The following is a 22,637-nucleotide window of genomic DNA, read 5'->3' as shown; positions in this document are numbered from 1 at the left end:
GCGGCGTCCCCTCCTCCGCCCGCGACACTCCTCCATCGCCCCGCTTGGGGCTGCAGGCACTGGAGGTGCCGGTCTGGTAGGAACCACCACAACAGGAGCAGTCTCAACTGGCCACATGGTTGGCTCAGGAGCTTCCAATGCGGGGGGTTGCAGAGCTTTGATGGCCCGTTCTTTTAATACGGCAAAGTCCACGTCAGGGTGTTCTAGGGCCCACAGCCGAAGCTGCTTACGGTCCTCGGAGGACCTCATCCCCTGCACAAACTGCTCACTTAGCATCTTGTTACTGTCCACACTGCTGATGGTGTCCACCCGCTTCAGTGTGCGGAGTGCGGTTTGCAGGCGCAGAGCATAGTCCTGGATGCTACAGTTAGGTCCAGAAATATTTGGACAGTGACACAATTTTCGCGAGTTGGGCTCTGCATGCCACCACATTGGATTTGAAATGAAACCTCTACAACAGAATTTAAGTGCAGATTGTAACGTTTAATTTGAAGGTTTGAACAAAAATATCTGATAGAAATTGTAGGAATTGTACACATTTCTTTACAAACACTCCACATTTTAGGAGGTCAAAAGTAATTGGACAAATAAACCAAACCCAAACAAAATATTTTTATTTTCAATATTTTGTTGCGAATCCTTTGGAGGCAATCACTGCCTTAAGTCTGGAACCCATGGACATCACCAAACGCTGGGTTTCCTCCTTCTTAATGCTTTGCCAGGCCTTTACAGCCGCAGCCTTCAGGTCTTGCTTGTTTGTGGGTCTTTCCGTCTTAAGTCTGGATTTGAGCAAGTGAAATGCATGCTCAATTGGGTTAAGATCTGGTGATTGACTTGGCCATTGCAGAATGTTCCATTTTTTTGCACTCATGAACTCCTGGGTAGCTGTGGCTGTATGCTTGGGGTCATTGTCCATCTGTACTATGAAGCGCCGTCCGATCAACTTTGCGGCATTTGGCTGAATCTGGGCTGAAAGTATATCCCGGTACACTTCAGAATTCATCCGGCTACTCTTGTCTGCTGTTATGTCATAAATAAACACAAGTGACCCAGTGCCATTGAAAGCCATGCATGCCCATGCCATCACGTTGCCTCCACCATGTTTTACAGAGGATGTGGTGTGCCTTGGATCATGTGCCGTTCCCTTTCTTCTCCAAACTTTTTTCTTCCCATCATTCTGGTACAGGTTGATCTTGGTCTCATCTGTCCATAGAATACTTTTCCAGAACTGAGCTGGCTTCATGAGGTGTTTTTCAGTAAATGTAACTCTGGCCTGTCTATTTTTGGAATTGATGAATGGTTTGCATCTAGATGTGAACCCTTTGTATTTACTTTCATGGAGTCTTCTCTTTACTGTTGACTTAGAGACAGATACACCTACTTCACTGAGAGTGTTCTGGACTTCAGTTGATGTTGTGAACGGGTTCTTCTTCACCAAAACAAGTATGCGGCGATCATCCACCACTGTTGTCATCCGTGGACGCCCATGCCTTTTTGTGTTCCCAAGCTCACCAGTCAATTCCTTTTTTCTCAGAATGTACCCGACTGTTGATTTTGCTACTCCAAGCATGTCTGCTATCTCTCTGATGGATTTTTTCTTTTTTTTCAGCCTAAGGATGTTCTGCTTCACCTCAATTGAGAGTTCCTTAGACCGCATGTTATCTGGTCACAGCAACAGCTTCCAAATGCAAAACCACACACCTGTAATCAACCCCAGACCTTTTAACTACTTCATTGATTACAGGTTAACGAGGAAGACGCCTTCAGAGTTAATTGCAGCCCTTAGAGTCCCTTGTCCAATTACTTTTGGTCCCTTGAAAAAGAGGAGGCTATGCATTACAGAGCTATGATTCCTAAACCCTTTCTCCGATTTGGATGTGAAAACTCTCATATTGCAGCTGGGAGTGTGCACTTTCAGCCCATATTATATATATAATTGTATTTCTGAACATGTTTTTGTAAACAGCTAAAATAACAAAACTTGTGTCACTGTCCAAATATTTCTGGACCTAACTGTATCTGCGGGCCGTTGTCGGCATTGATAGAACTGCATCCACAACTCTGCCTCGGTACGGGTCTCAAATGCAGTCTGCAGCTTTTCAAAGATGGTGGCTACAGAGGACCGGTCCCCCTCGGCCCAGGTCTCCGCCTCTTGCTCAGCCGTGCCGGTTAGCTGCCCCAGCACTAGCGCTGCACGTTGCTTATCAGTCAGGGGGTACAATTCTAGCAGCGGACTAAGTTTTTTCCGGAAAACCTGCAAGGCATCAGGTTTCCCATCGTACTGCGGTAGCCAGGCAGCTCCGGGCACATAGGGCAAAGAGAACGGCATCACCTGAGCGAGAACAGGGGCCGCGGCGCCTCCCGCCAGTGCGGCCGGGACCTGGGCAGGTCCATTCCCATTTACGGGTGCCTCCGCGGCTGCGTCCGCCGCTCCTCCAGGGGCTTCGTCGGGCGCAGACATCTTGTTTCCGTCCCCCTTATTTTCTTTCCGGCCCCTCCTCTATCGGGGCGGGGTCTTGGCCTTCGCGCCTCCACTACTCGAGGAGACGCTCGAGCGGGAACTCTTCGCGCCCAAGATGGCGGCTTTTCAAATTTTCCGGCCGGACACCTCCGGCGGTAACAAGGCGCACCTCTACCCAACGGCAGAGCGTTAAGATCCTGTTCGTGACGCCAAGTTGTCGCGGGCGGAGGAGGGGACGCTGCGCTCTCCCACTGCTCGGGTCCGGCTGCCGCTGCTGCTGCGGCTGCTGCTGCTCGGTGGTGGCTCGAGCGGTGGGCCGGATCCCGGGGACTTGAGAGGCGCTCCTCGCCCGTGAGTGAAAAGGGGATTTTGATTGTGGGGGTTTTGATTATTGTCCGTGACGCCACCCACGGTTGTGGTGATTGTGTGGACACCACCGCTGCTCTGGACGGGGATCCCGGGAGCGGTGACAGGGAGCAGCTTTGGTTGTTAATCCTCCCCTCCGTGGGTAGGGGGTTGGTTGTCCCGGGGCCCGTTGATGGGGTAGGGATGGATGACAGGCGGGTTGTGGGGCCTGATTAGGTGCAGGGTCGCACGGGCAGCGCTGTGCCGCACGGCACGGAGGTACTCACTCAGCCCAATGATGATGACACAGTTCACGGTAAAACAAGCGGCTGGATGGACGGGTCCCTCGGACGGCTGCGGTGTTGTTGCTCCCTGCAGGTTAGCGGTGACTGTCTTTTCCCTGCACCTACTCTGTCTGTACGGTTTCGATGGGTTCCCACCGGTAACCCGCTCCCCGACTTGGATATGGGCCGGAGGAGCCCCTTTTGCCCGCAGGCGCTGGCCCTGAGAAACGGTTGCCTTGGCGGTGGCGGTGTCTCTCTCACTGGGTTGGACTGTTGCCTTCTGTCGGGACTTGACTGTTTGGGAACCCGGAGGTCCCCTTCACTAACGGATTCGGCAACTTCACGGCGACTCCTAGCCTTGCCGGGGTCCGAAAGGCCCCAGCCACTGGTGCTGGCTTCTCTTTGTGTACCGGTCCGGTACCGCCGGGCCACCACCGGTCCGCGGTCCTTAAGGTAGACTCCAATCGGCCACTCCTGCAGACGGTCACCACCGTCTGCCAACCTTGCTGATCTGTCCGGGCCACACACCCGGACCAACTTCAGGCTCTTTAGCTGTCACTTTTCTCTTTCCACTTTCACTACTCAACTGCTCTCTTTCCTCTCCAAAACTAATCTGTGCTCTGCACTCAAGCTCTGCCTGAGCTAAACTCCTGGATTTCCCGCCTCCAGGACTGTGAATCCCTCGGTGGGCGGGACCAACCGCCTGGCCCACCCCCTGGTATGATCATCAGCCCCTGGAGGAGGGCAACAAGGGTTTTGTGTCTGACCTTGATGTGCCTGCTGGGAGTGTGGGGTGTTGTGGTGTTGTTCTCTGTGGCCCCTGGCTTGTCCAGGGCGACACAATAGCGCCAGCCAGAGCGCCCCCTACACAGCGCCAACAACAGAGCCCCCTATACAGCGCCAGCCAGAGAGTCCCCTACACAACGCCAGCCAGAGAGGCCCCTATACAGCACCAGCCAGAGCGCTGCCTATACAGCGCCAGCCAGAGCGCCCCCTACACAGCGCAAGCCAGAGCGCCCCCTACACAGCGCAAGCCACAGAGCCCCCTACACAGCGCCAGCCACAGAGCCCCCTACACAGCGCCAGCCACAGAGCCCCCTACACAGCGCCAGCCAGAGTGCCCCCTACACAGAGCCAGCCAGCCACAGAGCCCCCACACAGCGCCAGCCAGAGGGCAGCCTATACAGCACCAGCCTCAGAGCCCCCTACACAGCACCAGCCAGAGCGCCCCCTACACAGCGCAAGCCAGAGCGCCCCCTACACAGCGCAAGCCACAGAGCCCCCACACAGCGCCAGCCAGAGAGCCCCCTACACAGCGCCAGCCACAGAGCCCCCTACACAGCGCCAGCCAGAGTGCCCCCTACACAGAGCCAGCCAGCCACAGAGCCCCCACACAGCGCCAGCCAGAGGGCAGCCTATACAGCGCCAGCCTCAGAGTCCCCTACACAGCACCATCCAGAGCGCCCCCTACACAGAGCCAGCCACAGAGCCCCCTACACAGCGCCAGCCAGAGGGCAGCCTATACAGCACCAGCCTCAGAGCCCCCTACACAGCACCAGCCAGAGTGCCCCCTACACAGAGCCAGCCAGCCACAGAGCCCCCACACAGCGCCAGCCAGAGGGCAGCCTACACAGCACCAGCCAGAGCGCCCCCTACACAGAGCCAGCCACAGAGCCCCCTACACATCGCCAGCCAGAGCACCGTCTATACAGCTCCAGCCAGAGTGCCCCCTACACAGCGCCAGCCAGAGAGCCCCCTACACAGAGCCAGCCACAGAGCCCCCTACACAGCACCAGCCACAGAGCCCCCTACACAGCACCAGCCAGAGTGCCCCCTACACAGAGCCAGCCACAGAGCCCCCTACACGGAGCCAGCCACAGAGCCCCCTACACAGCACCAGCCACAGAGCCCCCTACACAGCTCCAGCCAGCCAGAGAGCAGCCTAAACAGCGCCAGCCAGAGGGCAGCCTATACAGCGCCAGCCTCAGAGCCCCCTATACAGCACCAGCCAGAGCGCCCCCTACACAGCTCCAGCCAGAGCGCCCCCTATACAGCGCCAGACAGAGAGCCGCCTACACAGAGCCAGCCACAGAGCCCCCTACACAGCGCCAGCCAGAGAGCCCCCTACACAGAGCCAGCCAGAGAGCCCCCTATACAGAGCCAGCTAGAGAGTCCTCTACACAGTGCCAGCTAGAGATCCCCCACACACCTCCAGCCAGAGAGCCCCCTACACAGCGCCAGTCAACAAGCCCGATCCCAGACTTACTCAGGGTCTTCTACCCCAAAGGACAGATATACCTTATTTCAGAACTACAGAACAGCACCAAATCCAGTCAGTGGCCAATATGTGAGTCAAGTGAGGGGTGCAAGAAGAGGTCTGGGACGGGGTTCGGTGATGGGTTTAGTGAGGAGTTTGGGGGGGGTCCAGTGAGGGTTCCGGTGAGGAGTGCGGTGAGGGGTCCGGTGAAGAGTCCAGTGAGGGGTCTGGTGAGGGGTCCGGTGAGGGGTCTGGTGAGGGGTCCAGTGAGGGGTCTGGTGAGGGATCCAGTGAGGAGTGTGGTGAGGAGTCCGGTGAAGAGTCCAGTCATGGGTCTGGTGAGGGATCCAGTGAGGAGTTTGGTGAGGGATCCAGTGAGGGGTCTACTGAGGGGTCCGATGAGGAGTGCGGTGATGGGTCCGGTGAAGAGTCCAGTCAGGGGCCTGGTGAGGGGTCCAGTGAGGGGTCTGGTGAGGAGTCCAGTGAGGGGTCTGGTGAGGGATCCAGTGAGGGGTCTGGTGAGGGGTCCAGTGAGGAATGCGGTGAGGAGTTTGGTGGGGGGTCCAGTGAGGAGTTTGGTGAGGGGTCTGGTGAGGGGTCCAGTGAGGAGTCCGGTGAAGAGTCCAGTCATGGGTCTGATGACGGGTCCAGTGAGGGGTCTGGTGAGGGGTCCAGTGAGGGGTCTGGTGAGGGATCCAGTGAGGAGTTTGGTGAGGGGTCCAGTGAGGGATCTACTGAGGGGTCCGGTGAGGAGTGCGGTGAGGGGTCCAGTGAAGAGTCCAGTGAGGGGAGTGGTGAGAGTCCAGTGAGGGGTCTGGTGAAGGGTTCAGTGAGGGGTCTGGTGAGGGATCCAGTGAGGGGTCTGGTGAGGGGTCCAGTGAGGAGTGCGGTGAGGAGTTTGGTGAGGGGTCCAGTGAGGAGTGCGGTGAGGAGTCCGGTGAAGAGTCCAGTCATGGGTCTGATGACGGGTCCAGTGAGGGGTTTGATGATGGGTCCAGTGAGGGGTCCAGTGAGGAGTTTGGTGAGGGGTCCAGTGAGGGGTCTACTGAGGGGTCCGGTGAGGAGTGCGGTGAGGGGTCCGGTGAGAGTCCAATCAGGGGCCTGGTGAGGGGTCCAGTGAGGGGTCTGGTGAGGGGTCCAGTGAGGGGTCTGGTGAGGGATCCAGTGAGGGGTCTGGTGAGGGGGCCAGTGAGGAGTGCGGTGAAGGGTCCGGTGAAGAGTCCAGTGAGGGGTCTGGTGAGGAATCCAGTGAGGAGTTTGGTGAGGGGTCCATTGAGGGGTCTGGTGAGGGGTCCGGTGAAGGCTCCAGTGAGGGGTCTGGTGAGGGGTCCGGTGAGGGGTCCAGTGAGGGGTCCAGTGAGGGGTCCGGTGAGGAGTGCGGTGAGGGGTCCGGGAAAGAGTCCAGTCAGGGGTCTGGTGAGGGGTCCAGTGAGGAGTCCAGTGAGGAGTCCGGTGAGGAGTCCAGTATGGAATGCAGTGAGGGATCCGGTAATGAGTCTAGTGAGGAATCCAATGAAGGCTCCAGTGAGGGGTCCAGTGAGAGGTCCGGGAAAGGGTCCGGTGAGGGGTCTAGTGGGGGTCCGGTGAGAGGTCTGGTGAGTGGTCCAGTGAGGGGTTTAGAGAGGAGTTTTTTGAGGGGTCCGGTGAGGAGTCCAGTCAGTGGTCGGGTAAGGGGGTCTGGTGAGGAGTCCAGTGATTGGTCTGGTGAGGGGTCCTCAGTCCTATAGACAACATCTACTTAGTAATACAGTAATAGCCCCTGGCTCCGGGAGTCAGAGGATTTATAAAATGGTAATGTGGCGCCCTGGACAAGCCAGGACGTCACAGGTACTACAACAACACACCCCACACCCCGGCTAGGCACACCGAAGTCAAACAAAAATCCTTGTTGCCTCCCTCCAGGGGCTGATGTCCACACCAGGGGGTGGGCCAGGCGGTTGGCCCCGCCCACCGAGGAGTTCACAATCCTGGAGGTGGGAAAAGGAAGACAGAGTTGGAGTTGAGTCTTGAGAGGAGTTGAGGAGAGAGGTGACTGAAGGCGTCCGGGTGTGTGGCCCGGACGGAACAGCAAGGTTGACAGACGGTGGTGACCGCCTGCAGGAGAGGCTGATTGGAGCGAACCGTAAAGACCGGGGACGGGCGGTGGCCCGACGATACCGGATCGGGGAGCAAAGAGAAGCCAGCACCATTCGGCAGGGCTTACGAACCCCGACCAGGCTAGGAGTTGCCATAAAACTGGTCAAATCTGTTAGCGAAGGGAACCTCCGGGGTTTCCCAGCAGTCAAGACCCGATTGAAGGCAACAGCTCAAACCGTGAAGGGAAACACAGTCACCGCCAAGGCTACAGTTCCCAGGGCCAGAGGCTGCGGGCAAAAGGGGCTCCCTCAGCATCCATCCAAGCTGGGGAGCGGGTTACCGGTGCGAAGCCATTGGAACCGTAAACACAACACAGGTGCAGGGAAAGGCAGTCACCATCAACCTACTGTGAGCGCTACCACAGCCGACTGTGGGACCCGTCCATCCAGCCGTTTGTTTTACTGGAGACTTTGCATTCATCATTGGCTGAGTGAGTACCACCGTGCCGTGCGGCACCGCGCTGCCCCCGCGACCCTGCACCTCACCAGGCCCCGTAACCCGCCTGCCATCCATCCCTACCTCGCTCACCGGGCCCCGGGACAACCAACCCCCTACCCACGGAGGGGAGAACCAACATCCAAGCTGCTCCCTGTCATCGCTCCCGGGATCCCCGTCCAGAGCAGCGGTGGTGTCACCAATCTCACCACAGCCGTGGGTGGCGTCACGGACAATATCCCTAAACCTAACCACCCCCCTTTCACTCACGGGCGAGGAGCGCCGCTCGAGTCCCCGGGACCCGGCCCACCGCTCGAGCCACCACCGAGCAGCAGTAGCAGCAGCCGGACCCGAGCGTGGTGAGCGCAGCGTCCCCTCCTCCGCCCGCGACAGTAACTTTATTCTTTACATGACCAGACTCTGTACCCCAAAACGTATGTGCCTCTCCTCTGTCCAGTCAGGGATATCTCTATGTGATAATAGTGCTGGGGCGGACATCTTGGGGACTCTGTCATCCCCTGGCGTTGTAGTAGAGGATTATATGCTGGAGATTTGTGGCCTATTATAGCCTTGATATTAATTTACACATAAAATCCTCATTGTGATAATGAAGTATCGGGGTAATTATTTCATTAGCTGCTCGTGTCGCCACCACGTGCCATTATATAAGGTAATGGGGGGGTCTGCGCCATCGAGGGCTGATGAAGACATCGACAGGGTTGTTGCCATGGTAACTACAGCAAAACGAGTTAGATGGGTACTAGTAAATGGAAGACGATGTCAAGTGCTGGAGAGGTCAGGCTTTCAATGCTGCCAATGAAAGGAAGGTGATAATGGAAGCGAGCAGCGGCCCAGAGTCATTATTACTGAGAGCAAGGCCTTGGCTTTAGTAACTACAGCAATAACCAATTAATAAAGCACAATTCTGCCATTAATATCATTGATACAGGTCCCTGTGCTGGAGCAATGGCCGTCCCTGCTCGAGTTCTGCCTGGCAATAACTAAAACGTGAGAATCCCTGTCATGACCCCCAAAGCAGCTGTCACTGCCCTTCGCCTGACACCATAGCTCCTCTCCTAACACCGCAGCTCCTCTCCTGACACCGCAGCTCCTCTCCTGACACCGCAGCTCCTCTTCTGACACTGCAGCTCCTCTTCTGACACCGCAGCTCCTCTCCCGACACTGCAGCTCCTCTCCCGACACCGCAGCTCCTCTCCCGACACCGCAGCTCCTCTCCCGACACCGCAGCTCCTCTCCCGACACCGCAGCTCCTCTCCCGACACCGCAGCTTCTCTCCTGACACCGCAGCTCCTCTCCTGACATCGCAGCTCCTCTCCTGACACGGCAGCTCCTCTCCTGACACTGCAGCTCCTCTCCTGACACTGCAGCTCCTCTCTCTCCTGACACCGCAGCTCCTCTCCCGACACCGCAGCTCCTCTCCCGACACCGCAGCTTCTCACCTGACACCGCAGATTCTCTCCTGACACCGCAGATTCTCTCCTGACACCGCAGCTTCTCTCCTGACACCGCAGCTCCTCTCCTGACACCGCAGCTCCACTCCTGACACCGCAGCTCCTCTCCTGACACCGCAGCTCCTCTCCTGACACTGCAGCTCCTCTCCTGACACTATAGCTCCTCTCCTGACACTGCAGCTGCTCTCCTGACACTGCAGCTGCTCTCCTGACACTGCAGCTGCTCTCCTGACACTGCAGCTCCTCTCCTGACACTACAGCTCCTCTCCTGACACTGCAGCTGCTCTCCTGACACTGCAGCTGCTCTCCTGACACTGCAGCTGCTCTCCTGACACTGCAGCTCCTCTCCTGACATTGCAGCTGCTCTCCTGACACCGCAGCTCCTCTCCTGACTCCGCAGCTACTTAAAATACTTCTGTTTTCCCATGAAACAACAATTCTGTGCATAGTGCTGTTCCTCTGTTAATCCTCTTACAAATTTATGAATATATTGATAATGGGGTGTCCACACACTCTGATACAGACAGATCAGGGTTGACAGCGTAGACAATGGGAACGGTAACACCCAATTATTAATAATTTATAGGAGGAATAACAGAGGAACAGCACAATGCAGTAATAGAAAACAACATGATCGAGATCAGTCAGCCATGGTGAGATTCATCGCTGATAGGAAGGGTAATGGAGGAATGCAACAACAAAGGATCAAGGTCCTGGCATAAAGCATATAGGTCCACCTTTAAACGTCATTTCTGTGTATCTAAAGAATTCACTTATGAGTCACTGTGTACATACATTACATTACTGCTCCTGCCTTACATCCTGTATTATACTCCAGAGCTGTACTCACTATTCTGCTGGTGCAGTCACTGTGTACATACATTACATTACTGATCCTGCGCAGATAATGTGCTGATCCTGAGTTACATCCTGTATTATACTCCAGAGCTGCACTCACTATTCTGCTGGTGCAGTCACTGTGTACATACATTACATTACTGATCCTGCATTACATTCTGTATTATACTCCAGAGCTGCACTCACTATTCTGCTGGTGCAGTCACTGTGTACATACATTACATTACTGATCCTGAGTTACATTCTGTATTATACTCCAGAGCTGCACTCACTATTCTGCTGGTGCAGTCACTGTGTACATACATTACATTACTGATCCTGCATTACATTCTGTATTATACTCCAGAGCTGCACTCACTATTCTGCTGGTGCAGTCACTGTGTACATACATTAGATTACTGATCCTGTGCAGATAATGTGCTGATCCTGAGTTACATCCTGTATTATACTGCAGAGCTGCACTTGTGACGCCCTGGACTATCTAGGTCGTCCCAGGTAGTCACACACAACACCACACCCCCTCCCGGTTAGGTGACACCAGCCAACCTAAAACCCTTGTCACCACCTTCCAGGTCTGATGTCCACACCAGGGGGGGTGGAGCCAGGCGGTTGGCTCCGCCCACCGAGGAGTTCACAGGCCTGGAGGCGAGAAAAACAGTCAGTCTGAGTCAAGTTCAAGGAGGAGTGTTGAGCAGACAAGTTCACAGGCAGACCTGTGCTCAGGCCTGCCAAAGACGACTCCGGTGGCTGGGTCAGAGCCCAGTCACCATTGGCAAGGAGGCAGACGGTGGTGGCCGCCTGCAGGAGTCCGGGAATACGACCGGTGGAACCGTAAGGGACCGGGACAGGGTAGTGGTCCGCTGGAACTGAACCGGGGAGCCAACTGGATACCAAAGCACCAGGAGGGGTACTCAGACCCTGTACAAAGCCCTGAACTGACAGGGCCGAGTCGAATTAACTGATTGCAGACTGGACTTAAGGACCTACCCCATACAAGTCCCTTTAGAGGACAACAGCCCAACCATACCGGGTAAAGCCACCGCCAAGGCATAGAGACCCAAAGGGCCAGCGTCTGCGAGCAAACGGGCTCCCCCGGCATATACCAGTCGGGGAGCGGACTACCGGTGTCTAGGCACAGGAGTCAAAACATTTACACACAGAGGTGCAGGAGAAAGGTGGAGACCAGCAACCTAGTCTGGAAGAAGCTGCAGCCGGCTGCGGGCCCCGTTCATCACTCCGTTTGGTTTACCAGAGACTCCAGTGTCTTGTGTCAGAGTGAGTACACCAGTGCCATCAGGCACCGCACCGCACCGCACCACTTCACCCTGCACCCCGGCCCCCGCATACCGGGCCCCAGGACCAACACCCCCTACCCATGGAGGGGTCAACACCTAGCTGCGCCATTGCACCGCTCCTGGGATCCCCGTACCTTCACCGCAGCGGTGGTGTCCATAATCACCACAACCCGTGGGTGGCGTCACGAACTGTCATTCCAAATCAAACACCCAAATCCCCGCGTGTAGTGCCAACTCCCTTGCAGAACAACGTGACCCCCGGGTCCGTGAGAGGCTCGAGCCATCACCCGCAGTACGAGCACGGATTCGAGCGGCTCGTCGGTCGCAGCCGAGCCCGCCGGGCGGTACACACTCACTATTCTTCTGGTGCAGTCACTGTGTACATATATTACTGATCCGGTATTGTTCCCGAGTTACATCCTGTATTATACTCCAGAGCTGCACTCACTATTCTGCTGGTGCAATCACTATATACTGTACATACATTACATTACTGATCCTGTACTGATCCTGAGTTACCTCCTGTATTATACTCCAGAGCTGCACTCACTATTCTGCTGTGCAGTCACTGTGTACATACATTACATTACTTATCCTGTACTGATCCTGAGTTACATCCTGTATTATACTCCAGAGCTGCACTCACTATTCTGCTGGTGCAGGCACTGTGTACATACATTACTTTACTGATCCTGAGTTACATCCTGTATTATACTCCAGAGCTGTACTCACTATTCTGCTGGTGCAATCACTATATACTGTACATACATTACATTACTTATCCTGTACTGATCCTGAGTTATATCCTGTATTAAACTCCAGAGCTGCACTCACTATTTTTTGAATTATTATTCATTATTATTATTTTTTTGAAAACTGAACAACCCATTTAAACGTGGGAATTAAAAAAAAACATAAAAGGAGTACCCCATTAAAATATAACTTTTAATATTATCATTAAAAGGTCAGATGACCAGAGAACACACATAAATGGTAAAACATAGGCTATGTATTAATAGTAACCGGGTGGGAGATATGTACACAAATAGACAAGGAAAACACTGGCCCTAATTGGCCGTATAGTGTCTCTCCCTACCTGGCAATGGAGGGTATGACGTCCTAGGGTTGCCCTCACTGACCCTATTGCACCCTAACAGAACCCCAAACAAAAATGAAAAATAAACCCCATTGCAATGCAATAGTGGGGAAAAGAAAGGTACTTATCTGAATTATGGTTCAGACGCACAGTCCCGACGCATTTCTTCCCAGAAGATGCCAGGAAACACCATTTATGTGTGTTCTCTGGTCATCTGACCTTTTAATGATAATATTAAAAGTTATATTTTAATGGGGTACTCCCTTTATGGTTTTCTTTATTATTTACCCTGATTTATTGGCTGTGGCCTGGTTCTAAAAAAAGTGGGAATTCCTATCCTCTTCTTATTCTTGGTTATCTCCTGTATTATACTCCAGAGCTGCACTCACTATTCTGCTGGTGCAGTCACTGTGTACATACATTACATTACTGATCCTGCGTTACATCCTGCATTATACTCCAGAGCTGCACTCACTATTCTGCTGCTGCACTGTGTACATATATTACATTACTGATCCTGCACAGATAATGTGCTGATCCTGAGTTACATCCTGTATTATACTGCAGAGCTGCACTTGTGACGCCCTGGACTATCCAGGTCATCCCAGGTAGTCACACACAACACCACACCCCCTCCCGGTTAGGCTACTTTCACACATCCGGTTTGAGCACTGCGGCTCAATCCGACTGTGAAAAATATGCAACGGATGCGGTGAAAACACCGCATCCTTTGCATAAGTTTTTACATGCGGCCCGTCCGTTTTTTTCCGGTTGCGGCACGCTACTGAGCATGCGCAGTGGAAGAAACCGCATGCGGCGGCCGGATGTGTTTTTTCCGCATCGCGACGCATCCGGCCTCCATAGGTATGCATTGAAAAATGCGCCGCAGCGGCCGGATGTGGCGCGATGCATTTTTTTTGCCGGAGCAAAAAACGTTGCAGGCAGCGTTCCATCCGGCCGCGGCATCGGCTAAATCTGCCGCATGCGGCAAAAACCGGACCGACCGCAAGCCCCTGCGGCACAATACGGCACTAATGTAAGTCTATGCAAAAAAAAACCCGCAACCGGCGGCAAAAAAAAACGGTTGCGGTTTTTCTGCAGAGCGCCGTATTGTGCCGCAGAGCAAAAACTGGATGTGTGAAAGTAGCCTTAGGTGACACCAGCTAACCTAAAACCCTTGTCACCACCTTCCAGGTTTGATGTCCACACCAGGGGGGGTGGAGCCAGGTGGTTGGCTCCGCCCACCGAGGAGTTCACAGGCCTGGAGGCGGGAAAAACAGTCAGTCTGAGTCAAGTTCAAGGAGGAGTGTAGAGCAGACAAGTTCACAGGCAGACCCGTGCTCAGGCCTGCCAAAGACGACTCCGGTGGCTGGGTCAGAGCCCAGTCACCATTGGCAAGGAGGCACACGGTGGTGGCCGCCTGCAGGAGTCCGGGAATACGACCGGTGGAACCGTAAGGGACTGGGACAGGGTAGTGGTCCGCTGGAACTGAACGGGGGAGCCAACTGGATACCAAAGCACCAGGAGGGGTACTCAGACCCCGTACAAAGCCCTGAACTGACAGGGCCGAGTCGAATCAACTGATTGCAGACTGGACTTAAGGACTATGTACATACATTACATTACTGATCCTGAGTTACCTCCTGTATTATACTCCAGAGCTGCACTCACTATTCTGCTGCTGCAGTCACTGTGTACATACATTACATTACTGATCCTGAATTACGTCCTCTTTTATACCCCAGAGCTACACTCACTATTCTGCTGCTGCAGTCACTGTGCACATACATTACATTACTGATCCTGAGTTACCTCCTGTATTTTACTGCAGAGATGCACTCACTATTCTGCTGGTGCAGTCACTGTGTACATACATTACATTACTGATCCTGAGTTACCTCCTGTATTATACTCCAGAGCTGCACTCACTATTCTGCTGGTGCAGCCACTGTGTACATACATTACATTACTGATCCTGAGTTACCTCCTGTATTATACTCCAGAGCTGCACTCACTATTCTGCTGGTGCAGCCACTGTGTACATACATTACATTACTGATCCTGAGTTACCTCCTGTATTATACTCCAGAGCTGCACTCACTATTCTGCTGGTGCAGCCACTGTGTACATACATTACATTACTGATCCTGAGTTACCTCCTGTATTATACTCCAGAGCTGCACTCACTATTCTGCTGGTGCAGTCACTTTTGTATATACATTACATTACTGATCCTGAGTTACCTCCTGTATTATACTCCAGAGCTGCACTCACTATTCTGCTGCTGCAGTCACTTTTGTATATACATTACACAGCCTTGCCTGGACAGCCCCTTTAATGCTTATATCTCAGATTACCTGTAATTTGGCTGATTAGTGAGTGGCTGCCCCCACTGATCCCAAGGACGTACCCAACTGATTTTCCCATGCATGGACCCCAATCGTTTGCACCCCTCGTGCTCCTGTGACTCAGTCACTGCTTCTGCGCTGCGCAGCGGATGCAACGCACGGTCATCAGTCGCAATCCGCCACTGATACAAGTCTATGGGAAACAACAGAATCCGCCAAACGGAGCCGCGGCTTGTGACTGATACAAAGTGAGGGAAATGTGACCCTAGCCTTACCTGCGGTACATCCTTATACACACTTTGCAGCGGGATTTACTGTGTCTGTGGGTGGTAGTTAATGTAAATGCGCCCGACTTCTGTTCTTCCGCAGTAGCAAGGGTTAAATATGGGCCAATTTGCCGCGCATTGTTTGGAAACTAAGCGCTATAGCTTTGCATTGATACAGGAATTTTCCGCCATAGCTTTTGCGCTCTTGGATTACGCTCCGGCTATGGCGCCGCCGCAAGAATAGATTGGTCCGAACATGTTCCTGTATGAATTGTTTTCGGTGGGGGCCGGTTGGCACAATGGAGGTAGACGGGGCGATACAAAAGATTCCGACTCCGCCATCCTCTTTGGAAACATTGAGATTATTCCTGGCGAGTTCATGCCTGAGCTTTGGCTGCGGCTCAGTGGGAGGATAAGTGAGATGTTCGGCATCGCACCTCTCGCACCGCGCCGCGTTGCAGTTAAGACCTGTGATGAGGCATGGGGATAATTTGTATATTCTTAGAGGCTTGCATATGTTCAGCGGGATAAGGATTATATCTGGAGAATTAAATTAGCTCTGGGGGATTAACTGCGGCTAATGCAAATATCTCGAAACGCATCGGAAGGAATCCAGCGCGCGCGTGACGTGCGCCGCGCACCCTGCATGCGGCGAGCCACATTTCCATATGAGACGTAAACGTGGCCATTCTTGTTATGGGTGTGAAATTCAAAAATATCATCAGTAAAAGAGTTCGGCAATTTTCACATCTCCCATAGAAGTCAATGGAGAAAGCGGCGCATGCGCAGCCATTATCTTACCAATGTGCACAAGCCCAGGGATGTTATAGGTTCTGGTATTATAGTTGTGATGTCCAACACAAGGTAGCGCTAGACACTACTTGCAAGCAGTGAATGGAGAGGTAGTCAGACAAGCCGAGGTCAGAAGCCAGAAGGTAACGACGGGGCACCGGGAGCAGACAGAAACCAGGTCGAGATACAAGCCAAGGGTCAGGAGCCAGGAGATAACAACAGGACACTGGGAGCAGACAGAGACAAGGTCAAGATATAAGCCGAGGGTCAGGATTCCAGGAAAGTATGTACAGAATACAGAGAGCAAGCGGAGATGTGGTCAGGAGAAGGTCCGAGGTCAGAAGCCAGAAGGTAACGACAGGGCACTGGGAGCAGACAGAAACGAGGTTGAGATACAAACCAAGGGTCAGGAGCCAGGAGGTAACAACAGGACACTGAGAGCAGACTGAGAGCAGACAGAGACAAGGTCAAGATATAAGCCGAGGGTCAGGATTCCAGGAAAGTATGTACAGAATACAGGGAGCAAGTGGAGACGTGGTCAGGAGAAGGTCCGAGGTCAGAAGCCAGAAGGTAACGACAGGGCACTAGGAGCAGACAGAAATGAGGTCGAGATACAAGCCAAGGGTCAGGAGCCAGGAGGTAACAACAGGACACTGGGAGCAGACAGAGACAAGGTCAAGATATAAGCCGAGGGTCAGGATTCCAGGAAAGTATGAACAGAATACAGGGAGCAAGCGGAGACGTGGTCAGGAGAAGGTCCGAGGTCAGAAGCCAGAAGGTAACGACAGGGCACTGGGAGCAGACAGAAATGAGGTCGAGATACAAGCCAAGGGTAAGGAGCCAGGAGGTAACAACAGGACACTGGGAGCAGACAGAGACAAGGTCAAGATATAAGCCGAGGGTCACGATTCCAGGAAAGTATGAACAGAATACAGGGAGCAAGCGGAGACGTGGTCAGGAGAAGGTCTGAGGTCAGAAGCCAGGAGACATCAACAAAAACAGGGAGAAAGGCAGAGAAAAGTCAACAACAGTCCAGAGTCGAGAACTAAGATCAGATCACTAAACACTATGGGAACATACTGTAGAGCTCTACTGTATAACCAGGAAGTACGACTGGCATCATCCCGGGCGAGCATGCACCCTACTGAAGCAGAGTAAGCACCAGGAACGAGAAGCATCTGCGTAGGCACTGCCCAGAACCAGCGTAGAACCCAGAGCTGAGAGGCAACGCGTCCATAGGTGTTCAACATAAACAGCAGAGCATCCAACCTGCAAAAAGCTCTGCGTGATGGAACAGTAAGTACCGGCTCTGCAGGAGAGCATGGCAGAACATAACCACACAAAATGCTCTGCACATCGGAACCGTGACAATAGCAAACAGAAGATATGTGGATCACAAGGGCTTCGATCTGGAGGCTCCCAAAACCACAGCTCCTGTGATCCACATATTTTTTTTAGAAGCTGGAGCAATTCCCCCAATAATATTTGACTTTCAAAATACACTTTCTCTATATTTAAGGGCTTAGACTGAGCACTAAAGTCCCGCTTTTGGGATCTCCCAACAATCAACTGTAATCTTCTGTGTTTAAACTAGTTCAGTTTTTCCGCAGTGCCCCCACTGGTGAAATGGAGAATTGCACAGTGCACACTCAGGTCAATGGGTTGATTGGGTAATGCAGGACAGGACAAGTCCTCCAGAGGGAAAGACGTTCTTTGTAACTAGTCTCTGCTTAACAAAGATTCCCTCGTCCCATTAATTCAGAATTAACTGAAAGGGGTTTCCTTAACTGGACACCCCCGTCACACGGAGGTTTTTGCAAACATCACCGACTGTCATGGTGGTGTCAGGATCTGTCACTCCACCTGATAACTTTTCTGAGGTCTGGAATCAGCGCAGGCAGACTTGAGCGTCGACCAACAGATTGGTAGTTCATAGGCAGGCTAGCAAGAGTTAATCTCTGCTAGTCTGCTTGTGAGTCTCCTTTGATCACATGTTGTGGGGGAGCCAATCACATCTCCCCTCTTATATATGCTGGATAGATTCTTCCTTCTATGCCAGCTATAGTTTATCCTAGCTGGTCTTGTGAGGTGTTGTGATCCAGATTAACTGTTGGTTGTACTACTTGTTGTGGAGTTAACCCTTGCTGTCTTTTTGTCGCTACCTTCCTGCTCTTGCTTTTCTCCTGAGTCTCTCATTGTTTGTTCCTGTGTGTTTGCAATGTGTCAGAGTTTTAGTTTTTCCCTTGTCTTTATCTGTATTTTCATCTCACTCCTGCCCTTTCCTTCTCTGGTGGGAGGGGGGAATCAGATTAGTTCTGGTCAGGAGCATATCTTGTGATTGTAGTACTTGTTGCTATGTGCTGTTGTGGAGTTAACTCTTGTTGTCTTTTTGTCACTACCTTCCTGCTCTTTCTTTTCTCCTGAGTCTCTCATTGTTTGTTCCTGTGTTTTTGCAGTGTGTCAGAATTTTGATTTTCCCCTATCTGTCTTTATCTGTGTTTCCATATCACTCCTGCCTATTCCTTCTCTAGTGTGAGGGGAGAATGAGATTAGTTCTGGTCAGGAGCATATCTTGTGATTGTAGTACTTGTTGCTATGTGCTGTTGTGGAGTTAACCCTTGTTGTCTTTTTGTCACTGCCTTCCTGCTCTTTCTTTTCTCCTGAGTCTCTCATTGTTTGTTCCTGTGTATTTGCAGTGTGTCAGAGTTTTTGTTTTTCCACTGTCTTTATCTATGTTTCCATCTCACTCCTGCCCTTTCCTTCCCTGGTGGGAGGGAGGAATCAGATTAGTTCTGGTCAGGAGCATAACCAGGCACAGGACTCAGGCATCTCCACTATTAGGGGTAACCCTGAGGTTACAGATAGTCTAGGACCCCTTTGTGTGAGGGACAGCATAGGATTAGTTCTGGTCAGGAGCATATCTCATGATTGTAGTACTTGTTACTGTGTACAATTGTGGTGTTAACCCTTGATATCTTTTTGTCTCTACCTTCCTGCTCTTGCTTTTCTCCTGAGTCTTTCATTGTTTGTTCCTGTGTGTTTGCAGTGTGTCAGAGTTTTGGTTTCCCCTGTCTGTCTTTATTTGCGTTATTTTCTCACTCCTGCTCTTGTTTCCCTGTTCTGGTCAGGAGCATAGCCAGGCAGGAGACTCATGCATCTCCACCATTAGGGGTAACCCTGAGGTTAGGGATAGCCTAGGAACTATTTGCATGAGAGACAGGATATGATTCCCTATCCCTCCATTATGACACCCCCTTTAATGCGGTTATCCCATGGACAACAGTTATCATTATCACTTACATGAAGGATACGTGATAAATGTATAATCTTGTTGGTTCGACCGCTGTAAACCCCATTGATCTATGTTTTCCGGTTGTGCGCAGGCATAAACATCGCTTTATTCGCTATCTATGTGCACTACCCCCACAATCAGACTTTTGGACCCACATTCTCGAGATTAGTGGGGGTCCCACCGGTTAGACCCCATCAGTCATACATTTATCACCCATCCTGTACTTTGTATATATGATGGAGACCTTCTATGACCATACTGTGCCTAAGCACATGCAAAAAAATACAGCAGACAACCACAGCGGAAAAATAAAAAAGCGATATCACACGTGACCACCAGATGGCGATACGAAGATTGAAATATTATATATAAATAATGTGTAATATTATACATTCATGATTATTTACCTGATTATTAACCATTACTTTTCTGATCGCCTAGATATATACATTTTTTGTAGTCTGGATTGGCTTTCTAGATTTTTCTACAATCATTAGGTACAAATAAATAATATATACTCTATATTCATCCGATAATACAGAATATTTCATAATCCGGCTCCTATCAGGCCCCATTATTCACAAATTATAGTAATTTATATTGCAATAAATCTCACAGAAAACATATACCCTAACCCCCGAAAATAAGACCTACCCCATAAGGAAATTTTCGCCCTTTTTGGAGTGTGCTTTAAAATATAAGCCCTACTTCAAAAATAAGCTTGAGATCAAAAAATTATATAAAACACTGTCTTATTTCAGAGAAACATTGTCTATAGGGTGTGTGTATGAAACGCAGCAAAGCCATAAAGCGATTACCCATAGCAGCCAATCAGATCGCTTCATTCATTTCATATTCTACAATGGAGATCAGAAAGCTGGAATGTGATTGGTTGTTAGGGAAAAATAGAAGATACATGGTTATGCCGGGGGTTGCTATGGGCACCGATTTCAGGGAACAATGGCGCTCGTCTAGACAATGTTTAGGGGGAACTGAGAACCACAAAAAGACAAGTAAATGATAATGGAGAAGAAAGTTGAGTTGCGTTCCGGCTGCTTTCATCTCTGTGACTCCAGAGCGGCTTAACTCCAGATCCTGCGGCTGCGGTGTGCTATCTGATGTCGCTATGGAGTTTACCTTGAGAAGAGACGGCAGTTGCTAGGATACCGGCATCTCTTTCCCTCCGCAATCCGACATAAAGGAAAGGCACAGAGATCTGAAGGCGCCAGGGCTCCCCGCAACTCTCACATCTTACTTCCATAATGTAGAGTGACGCAGGTGGACGGCGAGGAGGTGCGCGGCTCTGGACTCGTACGGCTCTGGACTCGCACGGCTCTGCACTCGTACGGCTCTGGACTCGTACGGCTCTGGACTCGTACGGCTCTGGGCTCGTACGGCTCTGGGCTCGTACGGCTCTGGGCTCGTACGGCTCTGGGCTCGTACGGCTCTGGGCTCGTACGGCTCTGGGCTCGTACGGCTCTGGGCTCGTACGGCTCTGGACTCGTACGGCTCTGGACTCGTACGGCTCTGGACTCGTACGGCTCTGGACTCGTACGGCTCTGGGCTCGTACGGCTCTGGGCTCGTACGGCTCTGGGCTCGTACGGCTCTGGGCTCGTACGGCTCTGGACTCGTACGGCTCTGGACTCATACGAGGGCCTATAACCATTGTAGGTGGAGGTGGTGTCAGTTACAGAGGCCGGGATTCTGAGCAAACAGCATGGCGCCCCTTCCCCATATACTTATGTAGGGTTTGGGGTACTGTGACCCAACTTGCCGGCAAGGATCAACCCCTGTTCTCAATTCTTGTACAAATATTCCAGGGGGAGATGGTGTCAGTTACAGGGGCCATTATTTTTAGCACTTCATGTCTAAATTTGGGTGGTCAGTGTGGAGCAAAAAGGTTCAGCGCCACTCGCCTGTGTAAATGAGGTTTGGTGTATTATGTCACAGGTGGCCGGCGAGGATGCGCCCCTTCCCTCAACTCTTGTACCAATATTCCAGGAGGAGATGGTGTCAGTCAGAGGCCATTACTTTTGGTACTTTATGTCTTAATTTGGGGGGTCATTGTAGAGCAAAAAGTTCCGGTCCGCTCCCCTGTGTAAATGGGGTTTGGTGTATTATGACACACCTGGCTGGTGAGGATACACCCCTGCTCTTGTGACGCCCTGGACTAGCCAGGTAGTCACAGGTAGGCCCTTGCACAACACCCGTCCCCTAAAAAGGTGTCATCAGCCAACCTTAAAACCCTAGTCACCTCCCTCAGGATTTGATGGACACACCAGGGGGCGTGCCCAGGCGGTTGGACACGCCCACCGAGGAGTTCACAGCTCCTGAGGCAGGAAAGCAGAGAGTTCAAGTTAGTCTAGTTTGAGGAGTGGAGTGAAGTTCAAGTGCAGAGGCAGACCGGTGCCCAGGTCTGCCGCAGTCTAACTCTAGGTGTCTGGGTCGGAGCCCAGTCACCTCTGGCTAGGAGGCAGACGGTGGCCTCAGCCTGCAGGAGCCGGGAGAACGGCTCGGTGGAACCGTAAGGGACCGGGACAAGGTAGTGGCCCGCCGGTACCAAACCGGGGAACCGACTGGAAACCGGAGCACAAAGGGGGGTACTCAGACCCTGAAACGAGGTCCAGAAACCAGTGGATCACGTTAATTAACTGATTGAGGTCTGGACTTAAGGTCCTTTCCAACCAAGTCCCGACTGAAGACAACAGCCCACCGAGGGGGATAGAAAGCCACCACACAGGAGAGAGATCCCACGGGCCAGCATCTGCAGGCAAACGGGCTCTACGACATCCACAAGGCCGGGGAGCGGGACTCCCGTTGCTGAATCACAGGCTGCCCAAATCTACAGTAGAAGGTGCAGGAGAAAGGCGGAGACCACCAACCCGAGTAGGGGGACCAGACACACCCGGCTGCGGGCACCGACCACCATCATCTTGGTTTACCAGAGACTCTTGTGCATCAATCATAGTGAGTACAACTGTGCCCTCGGGCCGTGCACCGCCCTGCACCACCAAGCACCGACATACCATCCCAATCGGGTTCTGGGGCCATCACCCCTGCCCACGGAGGGGTTAACTCCTTTGCTGCGCAACATCTCCCCCGGGTGCCTAGTAAACAGCAGCGGTGGTGTCCACATTCACCACAACCCGTGGGTGGCGTCACAAACTTAAACAAAACCACGGCGCCGGCCGTAAACCTAACCCCTTCAAAGCGCCAGCCCCTTTCAGAGCGAAGTGACCCCAGGTCCTGAGGCGCTCGAGCCACCCACCAACGAACACGGATCAGAGCGGCTCGGCTTA

At 52.5% G+C, this 22,637-nt stretch overlaps 1 protein-coding gene across 3 annotated transcripts in view; it reads right to left on the bottom strand.

The window, feature by feature from the left end:
• Positions 1-22,637, bottom strand: part of CASKIN1 (CASK interacting protein 1) — a 249,984-nt gene that overhangs the window by 84,934 nt on the left and 142,413 nt on the right. The gene's annotated exons all lie outside the window — the stretch shown is intronic.

Source organism: Anomaloglossus baeobatrachus, chromosome 7 (assembly GCF_048569485.1).
Source record: "Anomaloglossus baeobatrachus isolate aAnoBae1 chromosome 7, aAnoBae1.hap1, whole genome shotgun sequence".
NCBI classification, from domain to species: domain Eukaryota; kingdom Metazoa; phylum Chordata; class Amphibia; order Anura; family Aromobatidae; genus Anomaloglossus; species Anomaloglossus baeobatrachus.
The sequence above is the reverse complement of the archived record's forward strand: the minus strand, read 5'-3'. Positions and strand labels throughout refer to the sequence as shown.